The sequence below is a fragment of the Chanodichthys erythropterus genome, chromosome 11 (genome assembly GCF_024489055.1).
Source record: "Chanodichthys erythropterus isolate Z2021 chromosome 11, ASM2448905v1, whole genome shotgun sequence".
NCBI lineage: Eukaryota > Metazoa > Chordata > Actinopteri > Cypriniformes > Xenocyprididae > Chanodichthys > Chanodichthys erythropterus.
Genome location: NC_090231.1, coordinates 42032623 through 42051414, shown reverse-complemented (window position 1 = coordinate 42051414; position 18792 = coordinate 42032623). Strand labels below are relative to the sequence as shown.

General features: G+C 37.4%; 2 long non-coding RNA genes across 2 annotated transcripts; both read left to right on the top strand.

The window, feature by feature from the left end:
• Positions 1 to 13589: 13589 nt before the first annotated feature.
• Positions 13590 to 14142, top strand: LOC137030153 (uncharacterized). Its single transcript, XR_010896391.1, has 3 exons — positions 13590 to 13640; positions 13742 to 13805; positions 14078 to 14142. It is a non-coding gene; the product is annotated as an uncharacterized lncRNA (long non-coding RNA).
• Positions 14143 to 14180: 38 nt separating this feature from the next.
• Positions 14181 to 15459, top strand: LOC137030152 (uncharacterized). Its single transcript, XR_010896390.1, has 3 exons — positions 14181 to 14311; positions 14476 to 14550; positions 15369 to 15459. It is a non-coding gene; the product is annotated as an uncharacterized lncRNA (long non-coding RNA).
• The last annotated feature ends 3333 nt before the right edge of the window (positions 15460 to 18792 follow it).

The window sequence follows — 18792 nt, the reverse complement described above, 5'->3', positions numbered from 1 at the left end:
AGCTGACTTCCTGTTGGTCGGAGCTAATGAATGTAAATTAGAAAATTGTCCGGCTTGATGAGAATAATATGTGTACCGAGTTTGGTGACTGTAGGAAAAACTAACCCCCCCACTTTTGTCAAAAGGTGGCGCTACTGAGCCCCTCCACCACGCCCATTTCTATGGCTCTGTCCATGTCTACTGGTTGACAATATTGATGTGTGTGTCGAGTTTCATGCAATTTGAAGCATGTTAAGAGCCTCAAAAACACTCAAGAATATTATTACAGTTTGACCTGTTGCCATGGCAACAATATTTCAAATATCAAAAATCCTGTCATAGGTCTACATCTGCTGTGTATTGACATTACACTGATGAAGTTTGAAGCAAATCAGGTAAAAATAAGAGGGTGATCTCAAAACATTTCAAAAAGTGATACACTTCCTGCTGCCAGTTGGTGGCGCTATAACTTTGACTCACAATAGTCACATCCATGTGATCAGACTCCTATAACGAACACACTCGTGAAGTTTCATAAAGATCAATATATGTATTAAGACGTTATAACACATTTCCTGTTTCCTTTTTCTCGCCATAAATTCGTTGCCTCGCCACGGCCAAACCGTTCGAGATATCAAAAATCCCCTGGCAATTTTTAATCATCAGTGTCTTGACTTCATGCTGACCGAGTTTGGTGGCGATCGGATTAATCGTCTAGGAGGAGTATATCAAATTCCAGAGCATGCGTTTTTCAAACAACCCTTAATAGCTGACTTCCTGTTGGCGTGGCGATTAACTTAGAGCGCGAAAGTTGTTCGGCCCGATGAGGTCTATATGTGTACCGAGTTTCATACTAATACGTGCAAGCATGTTTAATATATGGACCAAATTTTCAGACTTTTTTCAAGGGGGCGCTGTCGAGCCCCCCTGCCACGCCCGGGTACCAGCCTCTCCGGCGTCCTAATGGCCGCGGATTCCAATGTGTGTGCCAATTTTCAAGAGTTTTTGAGCATGTTAAGGCCCCCAAAAAGCCCCGGAAGACGGAAAAAAAAAAAAAAAAAATAAATAAATAATAATAATCCTTAGAAGAACAAGAGGGCCCTGCGCGAATTTTCGCTTGGGCCCTAAAAAAATAATAATAATCCTTAGAAGAACAAGAGGGCCCTGCGCGAATTTTCGCTTGGGCCCTAATAATAATCCTTAGAAGAACAAGAGGGCCCTGCGCGAATTTTCGCTTGGGCCCTAATAATAATCCTTAGAAGAACAAGAGGGCCCTGCGCGAATTTTCGCTTGGGCCCTAATAAAAGAAGAATATGGAGGAGAAAATGGTTGGAGAGACTGTGACAGAGCACTCGCATAACAGAGCACTGATTTGCCTGTGATTTCGGGCATTTGTCTGCGATTTCACAAAACCTGTTTGCGAGCTAAAATCGGGGCTAAAATCATGCAGCCTGAACTCGCAATGAGAAAAAACCCAGACATTTCAGATTATGATGATATTCTGCACTCATTTGAAATAGACTTATAACATTCTGTGACATGAAAGTCATCTCAATTTAAACGATCTCATGCATGTGGCTTTTGTGGTTTGTCATCATAGGAGCATCAGCCGCTGCAGTAAATGTGGTTTGAAATTGACATAGTCCTTTTATGTTTAATCGTTTTAAATGCACATTGCCCGGCGTGCACAGCTGACCTGAAGCAACCCGGGTGGCGGTGCCACCGGGCTTTGGCCCGTCATCGCTTCTCGCAGCTATATATATATATTTTTTTTCCAACTATTCGGGCATTTTTGGGGCCCTTACCATGCTCGAAAACTCTTGAAAATTTGCACACACATTGGAATCCGCGGCCAACAGGGCCGCGCAGAAGCTGGTACCCGGGCATGGCAGGGAGGCTCGACAGCGCCCCCTTGAATGAGGTCCGAAAACATGGTCCATATATCAAACATGCTTGCACATACAAATATAAAACTCAGTACACGTATAGACCTCATCAGGCCAAACAACTTTCGTACTCTAAGTTAAACGCCACCTCAACAGGAAGTCAGTTATTACGGGTTGTTTGAAAAACGCATGCTCTGGAATTTGATATACTCCTCCTAGACGATTAATCCGATCGCCACCAAACTCGGTCAGTCAAGATAAAATGATTAAAAATGAAATGATGATTAAAAATTGCCAGGGGATTTTTGATATCTCGAACAGTTTGGCAGTGGCGAGGCAACGAATTTATGGCGAGAAAAAGGAAACAGGAAATGTGTTATAACGTCTGCATACATATATTGATCTTTATGAAACTTCACGAGTGTGTTGGTTGTAGTAGTCTGATCACATGGATGTGAGTCAAAGTTATAGCGCCACCAACTGGCAGCAGGAAGTGTATCACTTTTTGAAATGCTTTGAGATCACCCTCTTATTTTTACCTGATTTGCTTCAGACTTCATCAGTGTAATGTCAATACACAGCAGATGTAGAACTATGACAGGATTTTTGATATTTGAAATATTGTTGCCATGGCGACAGGTCAAACTGTAATAATATTCTTGAGTGTTTTTGAGGCTCTTAACATGCTTCAAATTGCATGAAATTCGACACACACATCAATATTGTCAACCAGTAGACATGGACAAAGCCATAGAAATGGGCGTGGTGGAGGGGCTCAGTAGCACCACCTTTTGACAAAAGTGGGGGGGTTATTTTTTCCTTCAGTCACCAAACTTGGTACACATATTGATCTCATCAAGCCGGACAATTTTCTAATTTACATTCATTAGCTCCGACCAACAGGAAGTCGGCTATTTTTGTTTGAATGTTAATTTTTTGAAAAAACAGGCTATGAATTTTATACTACTAATCCTACAGGGTTTATCCAATTTACACCAAGCTTTTTTAACTTGTTGCTAACATATTGAAGTTGTTTAATTGCAAACGGATTTTGGATATCTCAAACGGTTTGGCCGTGGTGAGGCAACGAATTTATGGCAAGAAAAGGGAAACAAAGTGTTATAACTTCTGCATACATTAATTGATTTTGATGAAACTTCGGCTTAGTCTTCGTTGTACAAGGCTGATCACATGGATTTGACTATTGTGATTCAAAGTCATAGCGCCACCAACTGGAAGCAGAAAATGTGTCACTTTCAATATACATTGAGATCTCCCTCTTATTTTTATCCGATTTGCTTCAAAATTCATCAGAATAATGTTAAAACTTGGCACATGTAATCCTTTGAAAATGGGCAGGGAGGAGGGGCTCTATAGCGGCACCTTGTAGTGCAGTAAATGTGGAGTGAATTTGACATAGTCCTTTGATGTTTAACCGTTTTAAGTGCCTATTGCCCGCTGTGCACAGTTGCCCTGAAGCCACCGGGGTGGCGGTGCCACCGGGCTTGGGCCCGCCATCGCTGCTCGCAGCTATATTTTATCATTATTATCTCGATTTTTTATTTGTTGAACATCAATTAAATTTTTTCCATTAAATGGGTTTGGAAGTTTTTTGTTTTTATTAATTTGGGGTACAGACACAGTCTCTATGTGATAATATCTAGGTGTAAGAGTTTCTATGTGTTGGGATTTATCTGACTTCTGTAACGTGATGCAGCTAGCAGACGGTCAGTTTAGCCAGTCTGTCTGCTTCCTGACCTGAGCCGTAGTTTGTCATGTTTCAGCTCTAAGACTATGTGCCATATTACTAGAGAGAAGAGCAGCACCATCCCGGGAGGGATGAATACCATCTCTTTTCAACAGGTCAGGTCTGCCCCAAAAACTTTTCCAATTGTCTATGAAACCTATGTTATTCTGCGGACACCACTTAGACAGCCAGCCATTGAGTGATGATAATCTGCTAACTATCTCATCACCCCGACGAACATGAAGGGGATCAGAGCAAATTACTTCTCCTAACATTGTACTTGCGAGTTCACACACCTCTTTAATGTTAATTTTAGTGATCTCCGACTGGCGAAGTCGAACATCATTTGTGCCAACGTGAATAATAATTTTAGAGTATTTACGATTAGCATTAGCCAGCACTTTTAAATTTGCTTTGATGTCGGGTGCTCTGGCTCCCGGCAAACATGTGACTATGGTGGCTGGTGTCTCTATTTTCACGTTCCGTATAATAGAATCGCCAATTGCTAGGGCACTTTCAACAGGATTCTCAGTGGGTGCTTCACTGAGTGGGGAGAAACCTGTTTGATGTTCTTAAGTCTAGCTCATAATCTTTTTGAAAAATGCAACTTAAATGGGCGTGGTGGCTGTGAGAAGAGGGGAGGGGAGAGGAGAGGAGAGGAGAGGAGAGGAGAGGAGAGAAAACTCTCATCACCAGTAGCCCATGAATATCGACTCTCACTAAAAATCAGTGGTAAAACGTGAGGAAATACTACATTTTTTTAAAAAAAACTGGAAAAGTTCAAATCTAATGAAATACACTGACACTTTATTTTTGTCTTTTCAAGAGTTACTGAATGTCCTGCTACATATATCCTACAGTAATCGTAATTCTATTTAAAACATATTAATGTACATGTGTAATTACAGTCATTATAAAATATATAGTTGTTTATATACACACTATACATGCATATATTTGAAAAAAAAAAATAACGCTTAAAAAAAACCTTGCGTACATAGCATAGATCCACGCGCCGAACCTGCAACACGCTCAGTCAGTCAGGCTGCGTGTCGACTGGAGCAGAGCAAGCGACCAGAGCATTTTTAGATTCATTCCTAAGGAAGTTGAGCGTCACATTTAACTTACGCGCGGCTCAACTTCCATAGGAATGAACCGAAAACACTCGCGCTTACCCGCTCGCTCCGCGCCAACGGACACACACCGTCAGTCAGTCAGTCTCTCTCGCTGTTTAGTGCCGTTAACCGTCCTCGTCATTGGAAAGATCCACGTGGTGTCATGAATAATTAAGAGAGTGGTGTCATGAATAATTAAGAGAGTCTTCTCATTGGATAAAAAACTCAGTCTCCTTAATAATTATGAAACACCGATGAGTCATCAAAGTACTATCGTGCTCTGCCACATCACAGCCTGTGACGTGGACATGATGAAGATTTTAAACCCGGAAAACGAAAATAGCGTATAAAAACTAAAATTTAACCATTTCCCCCCTACTATGAAATCTAACAGATGCTAACATTGTCTTCAATGGTGTTCAACACACAAACGTCTGTTAAAATCTCAGAAATTTTGGTTTAGGGTTTCATGACCCTTTAATGGAACGGAAGAGTGGTGTTTTCCGCGACTAGGCCGCCTCACCGTTACCCAAGTGCACTGCTGCGCGGGCTCTACAGCTGGAACCGAACAATGTACAGAGTTCACTAAGCTAGTCGCATCCAAAACAGTATCTGAAGCCCCTGCATTCTTACTATCCTCGATTAAAGTTTGGATGCGTGTCTCTAATTCTGAGATTCTCTCTGTCAGCCTGACTATTTGCCTACATTTATGACATGTAAATCCCTCATCGCTGACAGAAAGGGCTATGCTAAACATGTGACAGATGGAACACGATATAACACTGGGAAAGGATGACATAACTCACCGTGTTTGTAGACTGATCCGAGTTGCCAAAGCTGTTTGATGAACGCGTTGGAAGAGGAGCGCGCAAGACTGATGACAAGTTAAACAAGCTAGCGAGATGCAAACGCGTTGTAACAGCGATATAGATTAAAAGATTACAAGCTGGCGACGTCAGATTGTGGTGGGCAATAGTATATATATATATATAAAGTAATGATAATATAAGCAACAAAAAGTATGAGATTCAATAAAAGTAAGAGAAAACAAAGCTATACGGAGATACAAAACACTGAGCAGCGAGGCAGACAGGAGCAATCGCAATCGTTTGCAATCGCCTAACCGTAAAACAAGGAAAATTAACGCCTGGTTTAAATTTTTTGGTTTTGCATTTGCATTGTATGGTCTGAAAACTGAATTGTGAAGCGTTAAATTTGCCTAAAAACCTCCTTTGCCATTGCCAGTTTGTCCACAGTTCTGAGCACTTAAAAACATCACGCTCTTATTTGAATATTAACAAGCAGTCGTCATTACTATGCACATATCCTAAACGGAATTCATGATATCTGTAATAATAATTTTTACTAGTGAAAATTACATTTTAACATGTAAGAATTAAGTTACAGATAACAAGTAGTATGTTTTTTACTAGTTGTGATTTCATTTTTAATATCATAAATGTATTTCTGCGAGTGATGACGTCATTGTTGATATCAGGAATTACATTTCTTGATATCAACAATCAGCATTTCCACTAGTGAAAATTGCATTTCTGATATCAAGAATTGAATTGTTGATATCAACAATTCATGTTTTTAAATGTTAAAAGGGTGAAAAAACCATTACAGATATCAAGAATTGAGTTCTTACTAGTTGAAATTCCAATTTCACATATCAGAAATAAATTCTTACTAGTAAAAATGCATTTTTGAATTCATTTTTGAATTCATTAATTACTTTGTTACTAGTGCAAATGTCTAGTCTTGATATCAACAATTGAATTCCTACTAGTAACAATGTTCATTTTTGATATCAATAATTTGATTGTCACTAGTGACAATGTTAGTTTCTGATATCATGAATGTGATTGTTACTAGTAAGAAAGCCATTTTACATATCTGAAATTATGTTGATATCAGAAATACATTTTCAGATATCAAAAATGAACATTTTTACTAGTAGCAATTCAATTATTGATATCAAGAACTGACATTTCAACTAGTGACAATTGAATTCTTGATATCAAAAATTTGCATTTTACTAGTAGCAATGTAATTTGTATTTTTACTAGTAGAAACTGCATTTCTGATATGTGAAATTGGGATTTCAACAAGTAAGAACTCAATTCTTGATATCAACAATTGAATTTGAATGGCAGCCTATGGCGACATTTCACTAGTGAAAATACAATTACAGATATCAAGAATTCTTGTTTTTACTAGTGTAAATTCAAATGTTGATATCAAGAATGAACATTGTTACTAGTGAAAATGTAATTCCTGATATCAAGAACTGAATTGTTGATATCAATAATTAAATTGTTGATATAAAGAAGTAACATTGTTACTAGTGTAAATGTAATTCCTTATATCAAGAACTGAATTGTTGATATCAAGAATTCATATACTGAGATGTGAATAAAAGTCAAAACGGCTTGCCATAAATGACATCATTGTTGATATCAAGCATTAACATTTTTACTAGTGGAAATGTAATTCTTTATATCAACAATTGTCATTGTTACTAGTAGAAATATAATTCCAGATATCAAGAATTAACATTTTAACTAGTGAAAATTGAATTGTTGATATCAAAATTTCATATCCTGGGAATGATTAAAGGTCAAAATGGCTTGCCTATTGCCTTTCCCAGGATATAAATTGCTGATATCAAGAATTCTAGTTTTTACTAGTGGAAATGTAATTCTTGATATCAAAAATTGCCATTGTTACTAGTGGAAATGTAATTCCTGATATCAAGAATTAGCATTTTAACTAGTGAAAACTGAATTGTTGATATCAAGAATTCATATCCTGAGAATGAATAAAAGTCAAAACGGCTTGCCATATCTACTTCCTTTCTAAGCTAATGCTGGGCTGCGTTCAGCCCTGACAAAACGTTGCGAAACGTTTTTTAAAACGGAAACGATGGTGCGTTGAACACCCCGTTCTGATTATAGGGAAAACACCCTAGGAAGTAAAATTAGCTCAAATGAAATATTTAGGGAATTATAAAGAGTTGTTTAGATTACGACCGAGCAACTGATTCGTCCAGCGTTCATTTGCTCGAGCCGTAATAAGCTCTTGTAACGGATATAAATATCCAACAATCGTGAAAACACTGATTAGAGCACGGTAACTTGATCACAGTTTAAGACATTAAATCATAAAGCACATAATACAAGACACTTTCCTTTTAAAATCTACAAGAGATTTTATTTATTCTAACACAAACTAATCTAACACAAAGGCACGCACATACACACACACACACACATTCATACGCGTTGCAGTAAGAAGGAAATGAGAGAGAAAGAGTTTTGAAAGAGAGAGAGAGAGACAGAGAGAGAGAGAGTGATCTGATTAACCGAATTCCTATCAATGCATTTCAAGGACCAGAACGAACCATGAATCATTCATTTATGCACCAGTTCAGTTTTGGTCTGGAGGTACTTGCTTGCGTTGACTTAAAGGTGAATTTCCCTCGTCGTGCAGAGAGGGGTTTCCCAAGTCGATGATTGGTCCAGATCAGGTCCGTGTGGAACAATGAAGGAAGTCTCTTTGTCGCTGGAGTTGAAGCGGCAAAAGTCGTTGGTTGAACTTTGCGGCGAAACGTAGGACACGAGACTTTCAGCGGTAAAGGAAAATTAAGTAAAGACAAGAAAAGTGAGTGAAGGTTGGATGGCTTGAATGGGCGGCTGGTCTGTTCTTCTTGTTACTCCATTGTTCTTGGTACTCTGGTCATGGTTTCTCTTACCAGAACTAACCAACTCCAGTTCGTTTACTAACCAACTTCAGTTCGTTTACTAACCAACTTCTCTCCTTCACTATCTTGCCATATGATTATTTAAACTGAGTTGTTTGTCACACCTCTGAGGAGTCTTGGCCAATCAGACATTGTCCTGTTTCAAGAGGGCCTTCCTCTGCCCCCAATAAAACATAAGTGTCACATCCCGGTCTGTCTCTGCTTTAGCAGATTGCCATTTTAACCTAATTGCTGTTAAATGGGATACAATACATTTTTAAACTGATTTCATTCAAGTCAGGATATAGGAAAGGGGGAAAGAATCAAATTAAGTCCAAATAAGGCATACTTTCAATCATTCAGTCAAGAGTTAACACATTTACATGAATTGTGAGTGTTTCTAAAGCCTAACTGTTTACAGGTAGTATTTGTGGACACATAATGCAAAATGTATGTAGTTAAAAGATGTTTGATAAGTCCGTTAAAATTGTTGGAACAATTTTGAAGCAGATTTATTTGTTCAACAGTCTCTTTGGCTCTCCTGTGAAGTAAGGAAACAAAAGGGTCTGGATTGTCTCTCTGTCTTCTTGGGTGACCCTTTGGTATGTCGCTTCTGCTATCAGGAAGCATGTGTCGTAAAAGTAATCAGCCTGGCTTTATCTGCAGACGGTTCGGAGCCGGAACCTCAATTCTGAATTAGAATTATGTTTTGAAAGAATCATCTAAATGATTCATTTGTCTGGTTCGTCCACAGTTCTTACAGATGACGCAAGAGATGCAACTATGGCAGCATAGATGGACATTCTTTGTGTTCTTTTTGAAGAATTTTCGGAGCCTGATGAAGTCGGTAAATACATGTTTAATACTGCAAAATACACTCGATGTTACAGTCACTGCCCCTTGCTGTCCAGAATAAAACATATCAAAAGAGTGAAGGGATTTGTGAAAACTGTGGTTTCTAATTATTGTGATCCAACATTTGTCTTTATGTTTATAAAAGTTTATGAAAGTATCTCTCCACAGTACAGTAACAAAATATATAAGTATAGAATTTTTTATGTTTATCACATTAATCAGTGTCTAGCACTAGAGGTGTGCGATACCGCTAGATTTGGTATCGATCCGATACCAAGTAAATACAGGGCCAGTATCGCCGATACCGATACCAATACCGATACTTTTTAATAATTAAGGTGGATGCGTCTTCAACCTAAATCTAAATGAATTTTCATGACTTTTAATTTGTTTTTGTGATTTGCATTTTGGGTTATTAATCAGTACTACAAAAGCTTTTGTTCAGAAACAACTTTTGGTTACTTCTGTTTTATTTAAATAAACAAAGTTACAAAATGATTAGTTCACAAATATAAAAAATGTAAAAACAAATTCTCTTTTCAAGTAGCATGTTAACAAAAAATGTTTCTCCTCTTTAGTGCACTTCTTTTCAGGATTTTTTTCTTAAATAAACAAAGTCACAAAGTTTTACTTCACAATAAATATAAAAAATGTAAAACAAATTCTCCTTGTAATACGATATGAGTACAAAATAACGTTTCTCCTCTTTAGTGCACTTCTTTTCAGGGTTTAAAAAAAAAAAAAATCATAAATAAAAACCAATTACTGTAAATACAAAATATAAAATGTAAAAATTAAGCAACACCCAAAGCCTTCAGTTCAAAGAAATACTCCCAGAATGCCCTGTGGTCCCTGTTCCCCTGTGCAGAAAAGAGGTTTTGGTTAGAGGTTTTTGTTCAGGAACAGAATCATGTTCACATTTTTTGCCTTTATTGCAGATCGCCTGTGACTAATTAACTGTCCTGCCTTTGAAAAAATCCTCTCAGCTGGCATTTGCGTTGCCTGCGTTGTAACTGCTGTTAGAAATGCGCGCCTGACTGCTGGTGGTAGCGCTAGTGGTGAGGGCCGGGGAAGCAGTGTCGAGCACGAGCAGCACTCTTGAGAGCTTGCTCTGCTCTGTGACAGCAGCAGCATTTTGACAAACACGGCCAGGTCGCATAACGAGAGAAACTGAAACTTAAGGATCGATATTTTCACGTTGGTATCGATCAATACCGATACCAACGTTGGTATCGATACTATCGATATTAGTATCGATCTGCCCACCTCTATCTAGCACACCTTCCTAAGGAAAGGATATGGACCAGAAGACATTGCAATTACTAAATGATATTTAGAAAGACTTAAAGAAGTTCCAGATCTATACTTGTGCTTTTATTATTTAAGTTTTGCCATTAATGTAAATAAACGTGCAAACAATATACTTGCTCTTGTAAATTTTGATGTTAATTACATTCACGAGCTGTTTCTTTAATACCGAGTGGTTTATATGCATGTTGATGCTGATTGGGCTAACATTTTTGACACACCCACCAAAAAAGAGAAAAGGTATCTCAAACCTGTTGCACACCGTTGCACACCGTTTCCAGGAAACATGTCGTTCAACCCGGAAACCGTAGCAAAACGTTGCGCACCGGTTTGAGCTTGAATGTGCCCCAGGAAAGCACTGTCCCGATTGTAAAGCAAAAAGTGCTTGGTTGTAGCGAGAGTGTGCTACGATTGTTCAGCGCCACGTGGCCGTTATCTGATTGGCTTGAGTAGTCGGTGGGTGGAGTCGACCTATTTGTGGATTTGTCTGAGGTCTTGAAGCTAGAATTGTGTCAGAATCCACAAATGCACAGGAAGAGATCTACAAATGCACAGAAAGCAATTCACAATTGCACAGGTGGTGATTCACAAATAAATGCAGGCAGAGTTGTGCTTGTGACATAAAAACATATTTGTGAATATGTTTTTTATTAGCAAATTTCATTTTATTTATTTGTGAATTTAATTAATTTTGTGAAACTCCTAACATATATTTGTGGATCTCATTCTATTCATTTGTGTATATGATTATTTTTTGTGAATATCTTTACATTTATTTGTGGATCATAATCTATTTATTTGGTATTTTGCTACAATTCTATTTCCATACCTTACAGTTAGCAAGTTTGTCAAGTTTAGCCAAGTGTCCAGACTCAAATCCACAGGGCCGACGACCCAGCTATTCCCTAAAATAATGTGGGAAAAAAACGCCAAAAAATGATCAAGACTGCTCATATACAGTCCGTCAAATTTACTATGAGTCCAAGCTCTGGATGAAGTTGTTGGCTTCCGCAACAGAAGCCAGCCATTTCTTCTCACTGTTTGGAAGTGTTATTCGCCGTCTAGCAGGGAACAGAAGCGCTGGCTTGAGTCCACATTTGTACAATGACGACATAACATCTTTATACTCAGCGCAAAGTTTCAAAACCTCAGGGCAGTAATCCTCAAAGATACAAATTTTGTGTCCTTCATACAGCAACTCACCTTTTTTTGCAAGATTCGCAGATGACCAGGTCCTTCACTTGAAAGCGATGAAATTGCAAGATGACGGGTCGCGGTCTCTGCCCAGGCGCTGGTTTAGGTACGAGGCTACGATGAGCTGTCTAGCTCGGGCGGCGAGGTTAACACCTGAGATCCAAGGACATAGACCAGAAGCTGAGAAAAAAAATGTACTCGGCCACAGCCCCTCGATTGACTCAGGTAAGCCCAGGATTCGAATATTTTGATTACCGTATTATTCAAGATTACAGATGCAAAGATCACGATCTGGCTTCGTTATCTAGCTTCATTGCCAAACTTTCGAAAGATGCTTTGAAGTCCGCGGCGATAGATGCTCTGAGATCATCATGTAAAGCACTGATAAGGTAATAGCGTAACGCTAACACCCGGTGAAGAGGCGCCTTCTCTGTCTTTATCGACTTGTTTGCCCTTTCGACATTTCAAGATCGGTTGAAGTCGCGAAACGGTTATAAAAACAAATGCTGTCAGATGCCAATGAAAAGGTTGAGGTTTATAAGGATAAACTTAAATGTTTTGGGAGCGAGTCGCGCACACGTCTACTTACCCTGCTGGAAAAACCAGCATAGACCAGCATAATTCCCATGCTGGTCTATGCTGGTATGTGCTGGTCCATGCTGGTTTTAGCTGGTGGACCAGCAAGACATTGCTGGTCTACCAGCATGGTCTTGCTGGTGATGCTGGTCTACCAGCATGGTCTCGCTGGTGATGCTGGTCTACCAGCATGGTCTCGCTGGTGATGCTGGTCAACCATCATGGTCTCGCTGGTGATGCTGGTCAACCATCATGGTCTCGCTGGTGATGCTGGTCAACCATCATGGTCTCGCTGGTGATGCTGGTCTACCAGCATGGTCTTGTTGGTGATGCTGGTCAACCATCATGGTCTCGCTGGTGATGCTGGTCTACCAGCATGGTCTTGTTGGTGATGCTGGTCTACCAGCATGGTCCTGCTGGTGATGCTGGTCTACCAGCATTTTCTTGTTTTATTTTAGCTCATTACCCAGCTAATGACCTGCCGGTCCGCCAGCGTTTTTTGGGCGGCACAAAGTCAGCGGCTTGAAACGGTCGGACCACCGTCGGCACACCATCGGCAAGCCGACCAATCTGAAAATGCCGTTGATCTGACAGCGTTTTTTGGGTGGCACGTCACCAGCGGTTTGCCGCTGCTGGGCCACCGTTGGTGCACCAGTGGCAAGCCGATAATCGGTCCAGTTTCTACTAAGCGCTTACAGGACATCTTTTTTGATAAGTGTGTATTTATTTTAGATTATTTTTTACAGTTAAAAAGAATCTGAAAGTCTGAATAAAAAATATTAATACTGACTTAATATCTATATCAAAAACTTGGTATAAAAAAACTGCCTATGGGCACGCTTTCAAATAAAATAACGTGGTTGAATGTTTGTAAAAAAATAAAAATAAATAAATAAATAAATAATTAAGTTATAAAAGTTACACACTTATTAAGTTATAAAAGTGCCACAATTGTCCCACTATGCTGGGGTGGCATTTTGCTCCTATAGGGTCATAAAACTTCAAAATGAGTTTTAAATTCATGATTTAATATTAATGAGATTTTTTTATGTAATGTTTTAATTCTAGATGTTTATTTATGTAAGTGCTGCATGACTGTGACGTGTTTTAATGCGTGTGCGCGCCGAACCGCTTTCAAACACTGGAGCGGCGCGGAGTTGCCATGGAAACGGAGAAACAACAACTGACAAGCAGCAAAAACAGCAGCCTCTCGCTGCTGTTTTCACTTCTTTCAGGTGAGTTTAGTCGCTAAAATCACACGAATAACACACACAACTGTTATTGACACTTCTCTAACATGTAATTGACACACTTATGTTGAATATTTACTTTACAGAAACAGTTTAGTGTCTTCGAAAAACTCCGTTATCATCTCCGTTAGCATCCCGTTTTCAGAAGAGGTAACTTAGGCTAACTCTAACGATCGATTTGTTTATAATAGTATAGACTTTTAATCACATCTTTAGATGATGTGTAGAGGTTTATGTGTAGAGGTTTTGATAGTTTTGTAAAGGTTTTGCTGTCAATGGGTGATTAGAAGCTGGCTAATTTATAAACGTAAATGTAGCCTACTGTTAATCGGTGACGTAACTTGCAGGGAGCACAAGTTTTCAAAAGCGTTTTGATCTCTCATGGTAAACAAATATTGATAAACATTGTTCTGTGATTTCAGCAGCGACAAAATAACCCCTCTACAACAGAGGGAAAGCTCCCAAGATTTCAGCATTTCTGAAGGAACCTGCTGACAGAAGAAGGAAACACAGTTGAAACTCACCAATTAACTCCATATGCATTTTTTCCACAATATTTTTTACCTACCATGCATCTGTTATTTTCTTCTTTTATTTTCTCAAATTTACAGTTTTTATTTATTTAATTTGTTTTAAGAAGGCTTTGACATCCAAATGTAAGTGACACTGTATGAGCAATATTTAATGAATAAGTAAACAAAAAAACATAAATTCAGTTTTCTGTGTATTCCATTTTCCTGCTGTAGCTTCTTTTCTTTTAATAAACCTGGCATTGAATAATAATATTGATGGCTCTGTGACAAATTGTTTATGTTCCTAGATCCTTCCCTGTTGATGCCCTGCACCATAGCAGAGTTGGAGCGGATAAAAAAGTTCCTGTCGGACCACATGACTAGTAAGTAAAGCCTCTTAAACATACACTAATGTTCAAAAGTGTGGAGTCGATAAGATTTTTAATGTTTTTAAAGTATCTTCTGTTCACAAAGGCTGCGTTCATTGGATCAACATACAGTAAAAACTTAAAAAAAAAATTAAAATACTTTTTATTATGTGAATATATAGTAAAGTGTAATTTATTCCTGTGATCAAAGCTGAATTTTCAGCATCATTACTCCAGTCTTCAGTGTCACGTGATCCTTCAGAAATCATTCTATTATGCTGATTTGATGCTCAAGAAACATTTCTAATTATTATCAATGTTGAAAACAGTTCAAACAGTTGAAAACAGTTGCTGCTTCGTTTTTTTTTTTTTCAGGATTCTTTGTTTAATAGAAGTTAAAAAAGAACAACATTTTTTTGAAACGGAAATATTTCCTCTCACTTTTGGTCAATTGAATGCATCCTTGCTGAATAAAAATGTGAATTTCTTTAAAAAAAAAAAAAAAAAAATATATATATATATATATATATATATATATATATATATATATATATATATATATATATATATATATATTGACCCCATTAGAGTACACTACAGTTTATAGGTTTGGGATCAACAAATCCTGTGGGGGAAAAAAAAAATAATAATAATAAAAATGGGTTTAAACTGTTAAAACAATTTTCACACCAATATTAATCAGCACAACTGTTTTCAGCATTGATAATAATCTGAAATGTTTCTTGAGCAGCAAATCATCATATCAAAGTCCATTAAAAGAGGAAGTTCTAATCTTTCTCTTGTTGCTGTTGCTGTTTTTCTTTCTATCTCAGGATGCCCAGCAAGGTTACTAGAGGTTACAACAGCTCCACTTTGGATCCAGCCTCACTTGTGAAGACTTCAGATGATGGAAACTATAGATGGACTTACAAAACTAACAGACAGGGTTCCTACGCGGTTTGGAAAAGTATGGAAAAGTATGGAATTTGATTTGAGTAATTTCCAGGTCTGGAAAAGTATGGAAAAAAGAAATCAGAGTATGGAAAAATATTTGTGTTTCCAGACTTTTGTCTCTATTCAGTTTTCTAATTTATTATACCTGCAAACTAGACACTTTACAGCGAAATTAGCACTTTTGAAACAAAATACATAATTTATGTGAATTGTGTAGATCCAAAGAGTTTTTTTTCAGGGCGAGTGCGTGTCTCAGGATTCTCACAAGAATGGAAAATGGGCTACTTTCCCATAGACTGGAGTGAGTCGTGATCTTTCTTGGTGCTCTGTGGCGTGATAGATCGCTGTAGTGCTCGTGAACCGACCATCTCTTCTGCTTTACTAGTTACAGCACAAAATAAACATGATTGAACATCTGAAGGTATGTTGAAAGATAAAGTACAACTTACTGAATTCTGTATCACATGCAATTGATCAATCATTGTTTCAACTGCAGAAAGGCATCAATAAAACAGCATGTAAAAATAACACATTTAGCCTACCTCAGAAAAGCCATTCAATGGCCAAAAACTCATTATTCAGCTACAAAAATGAACTTCAAGAGGAGCATTTTGCTAAATATGTGCACTATAGGCTATTGCATATTCATTGTATTTGTACTTAACATTTGCTTCGATATTAAATGTATAAATCATGACAGCCACCATTTAAATGTTTAGGCCTAAATAAAAAAAGAGTAGAAAAATAATTGTCATTAAACTTCCTTATGTGTAATTTAGCCTATATGAAAGTAGCTTGCAAATCAGTTTTAATCTAATATTATAATGATGTACCAGCTGTGGTTCCTTGTATAATTTACAGCATTAGTTGAGAGAGTTTTTTTTTTTCTTTGAGGAAATTTGCCATGTACCTGATAGGCCCCAAATAAATCAATATTGAATCGAAGTTAATCAAATCAAAATCAAAATTTTCAAAATCAAGCAAGCTTCTGAATCAAAATCGCATTCAATTGTGAAATTTGTGTCAATTCTCAGCCCTACTGTCAATAATTTATTATTATTTTTATTTATTTATTTATTTTTTTCTTGAAGCAAATGTTGGTTGTCCCATTTATTTTCTTGTCAGAGTGCACCAGAATGCTTAATTTACATGTTAAAATCACAAAAATCTTCTCCTGGGGGAGGATGCCCCCAGACCCCCCTACACATCACCTTTTACACCTTTTCACTTTTTACAGATGTTTATGAACTTATGCATTTCTAAAATATTACGGAAACTGATACTGCGCTTGTGTAGGCTACTCATACTCATAGGCTACTCTATAGAAATGTTTTGATACCAACAAATACTGACAACAGAACAGAATGGATAAATCAGAGAAGGATGTCTATGAAGTAAATGTGTCGAATTATTAGAATGTTAAACAAAATAAAATATTTACGCCTATGTAGCGAGTGGTATGGTCAGAAAGGGAAACAAAGTCACTAGAGAATGACGATCAGTGATGAACACTTAACTTAGATATTATGGAAGACACTGCTGGATTCGGTGGTCGAACGGTCCGTTGTCCAGTTTGAATAGGTCAAATGATAATATCTTACTGTACAGCCACAGCTGCAGGAGGTGTTGATGTCGTGTGAAGGATCTTCAAACAATTACCATTTGAAGGATATATTTTGAGGAAAACGGTAAGATTTGCATGTTTTCTTTTTAAAATACTTTGTCAGTGACGCGCCGAATCAGACAATTGTATTTACACTGCAATAAATAAGTAGTCCGATCTGTTTCCACTAAAAATAGCCTTTAAACTTCCTGAAAGATATGTTCACCTCATCAGCAAAACTGCATAAATTTGATTTGAATTGTTTAAAACGATTAAAATACTATCTGGCCAGTGGAAATGAATGAATCAACTCTATCCTAAAACCTTTATCTGAAGTATTTTATACAATTTTGTTTTTATGGATATTTTGATAAATTTATTCTAAAACATGAAGAGGATATTGGATGATCTTTATCTGTGTGGCACAAATGGCATTTATAGTCCATATCTAATATTTTCCAATGTCTTGTACCTTTGACGGTGTTAACCATGGTGTCACGTGGTTGGGAAAGCGTATAGAAATGATATGCAGATGAGGTTATGCATAGTAAAACTAGGCGTCGTAAGCTCCATATATGGTGATTTCGGGGAGGACACAGGGTGGAGATGCACGTACGCACAATCTTCCGCTGACTGGGATTTATAAAGGGATTTGTGCGTCGGTTCTGGCGTACGCATGGTTTTATAAATCTGATTTTTTTTGTGCATACGCAAAATCTAGCTTTTGCGCGTACGTACACTTTTAGTAGGGATCCTACGCACAGTTTTATAAATGAGACCCCAGAGCCGTACAGCTCTGACAAGCTGCGTATTAAATACACAGCCTTTGCCGGATCGCGTGCGATTTAATCACGATAAATCGTGCAGCCCTAGGTAATTGCGACTTTCTATCACACAATTCTGACTTTATCTCGCAATTCTGACTTTATAACTCACAATTCTGACTTTATATCTCGCAATTCTGATTTTATACCTCGCAATTCTGACTTTATATCTCGCAATTCTGACTTTATAACTCACAATTCTGACTTTATATCTCGCAATTCTGATTTTATACCTCGCAATTCTGACTTTATAACTCGCAATTCTGACTTTATAACTCGCAATTCTGACTTTATAACTCACAATTCTGACTTTATAACTCACAATTCTGACTTTATAACTCGCAATTCTGACTTTATTTCTCACAATTCTGACTTTATATCATGCAATTCTGACTTTATATCTCGCAATTCTGACTTTACAACACAATTTTGACTATATATCTCACAATTCTGACTTTATATCCCGCAATTCTGACTTTATAACACAATTTTGACTATATATCTCACAATTCTGACTTTATAACTTGCAATTCTGACTTTATAACTCGCAATTCTTACTTTATTTCTCACAATTCTGACTTTATATCATGCAATTCTGACTATAACTCGCAACTCAACAGACCAAAAAAACATAAAATCCTTAAAAATTTGAGCACTTACAATGAATTATTGTTGAATTAATGTTTTATTGTAATTTTCTTGCGGAGCCAGATGACTGTTGTTTTTGTTAAAAAATTATTATTATTGTGTTAATGTTGTTTACTGAACATTATATTATTATTAAATTAACTTATGTGTATTAATAAAAGCTTGTATTTTCATGATTTTCATCATAACAAAATTCAATGTAGTTGTAAATAGAATAAAATAAAACTG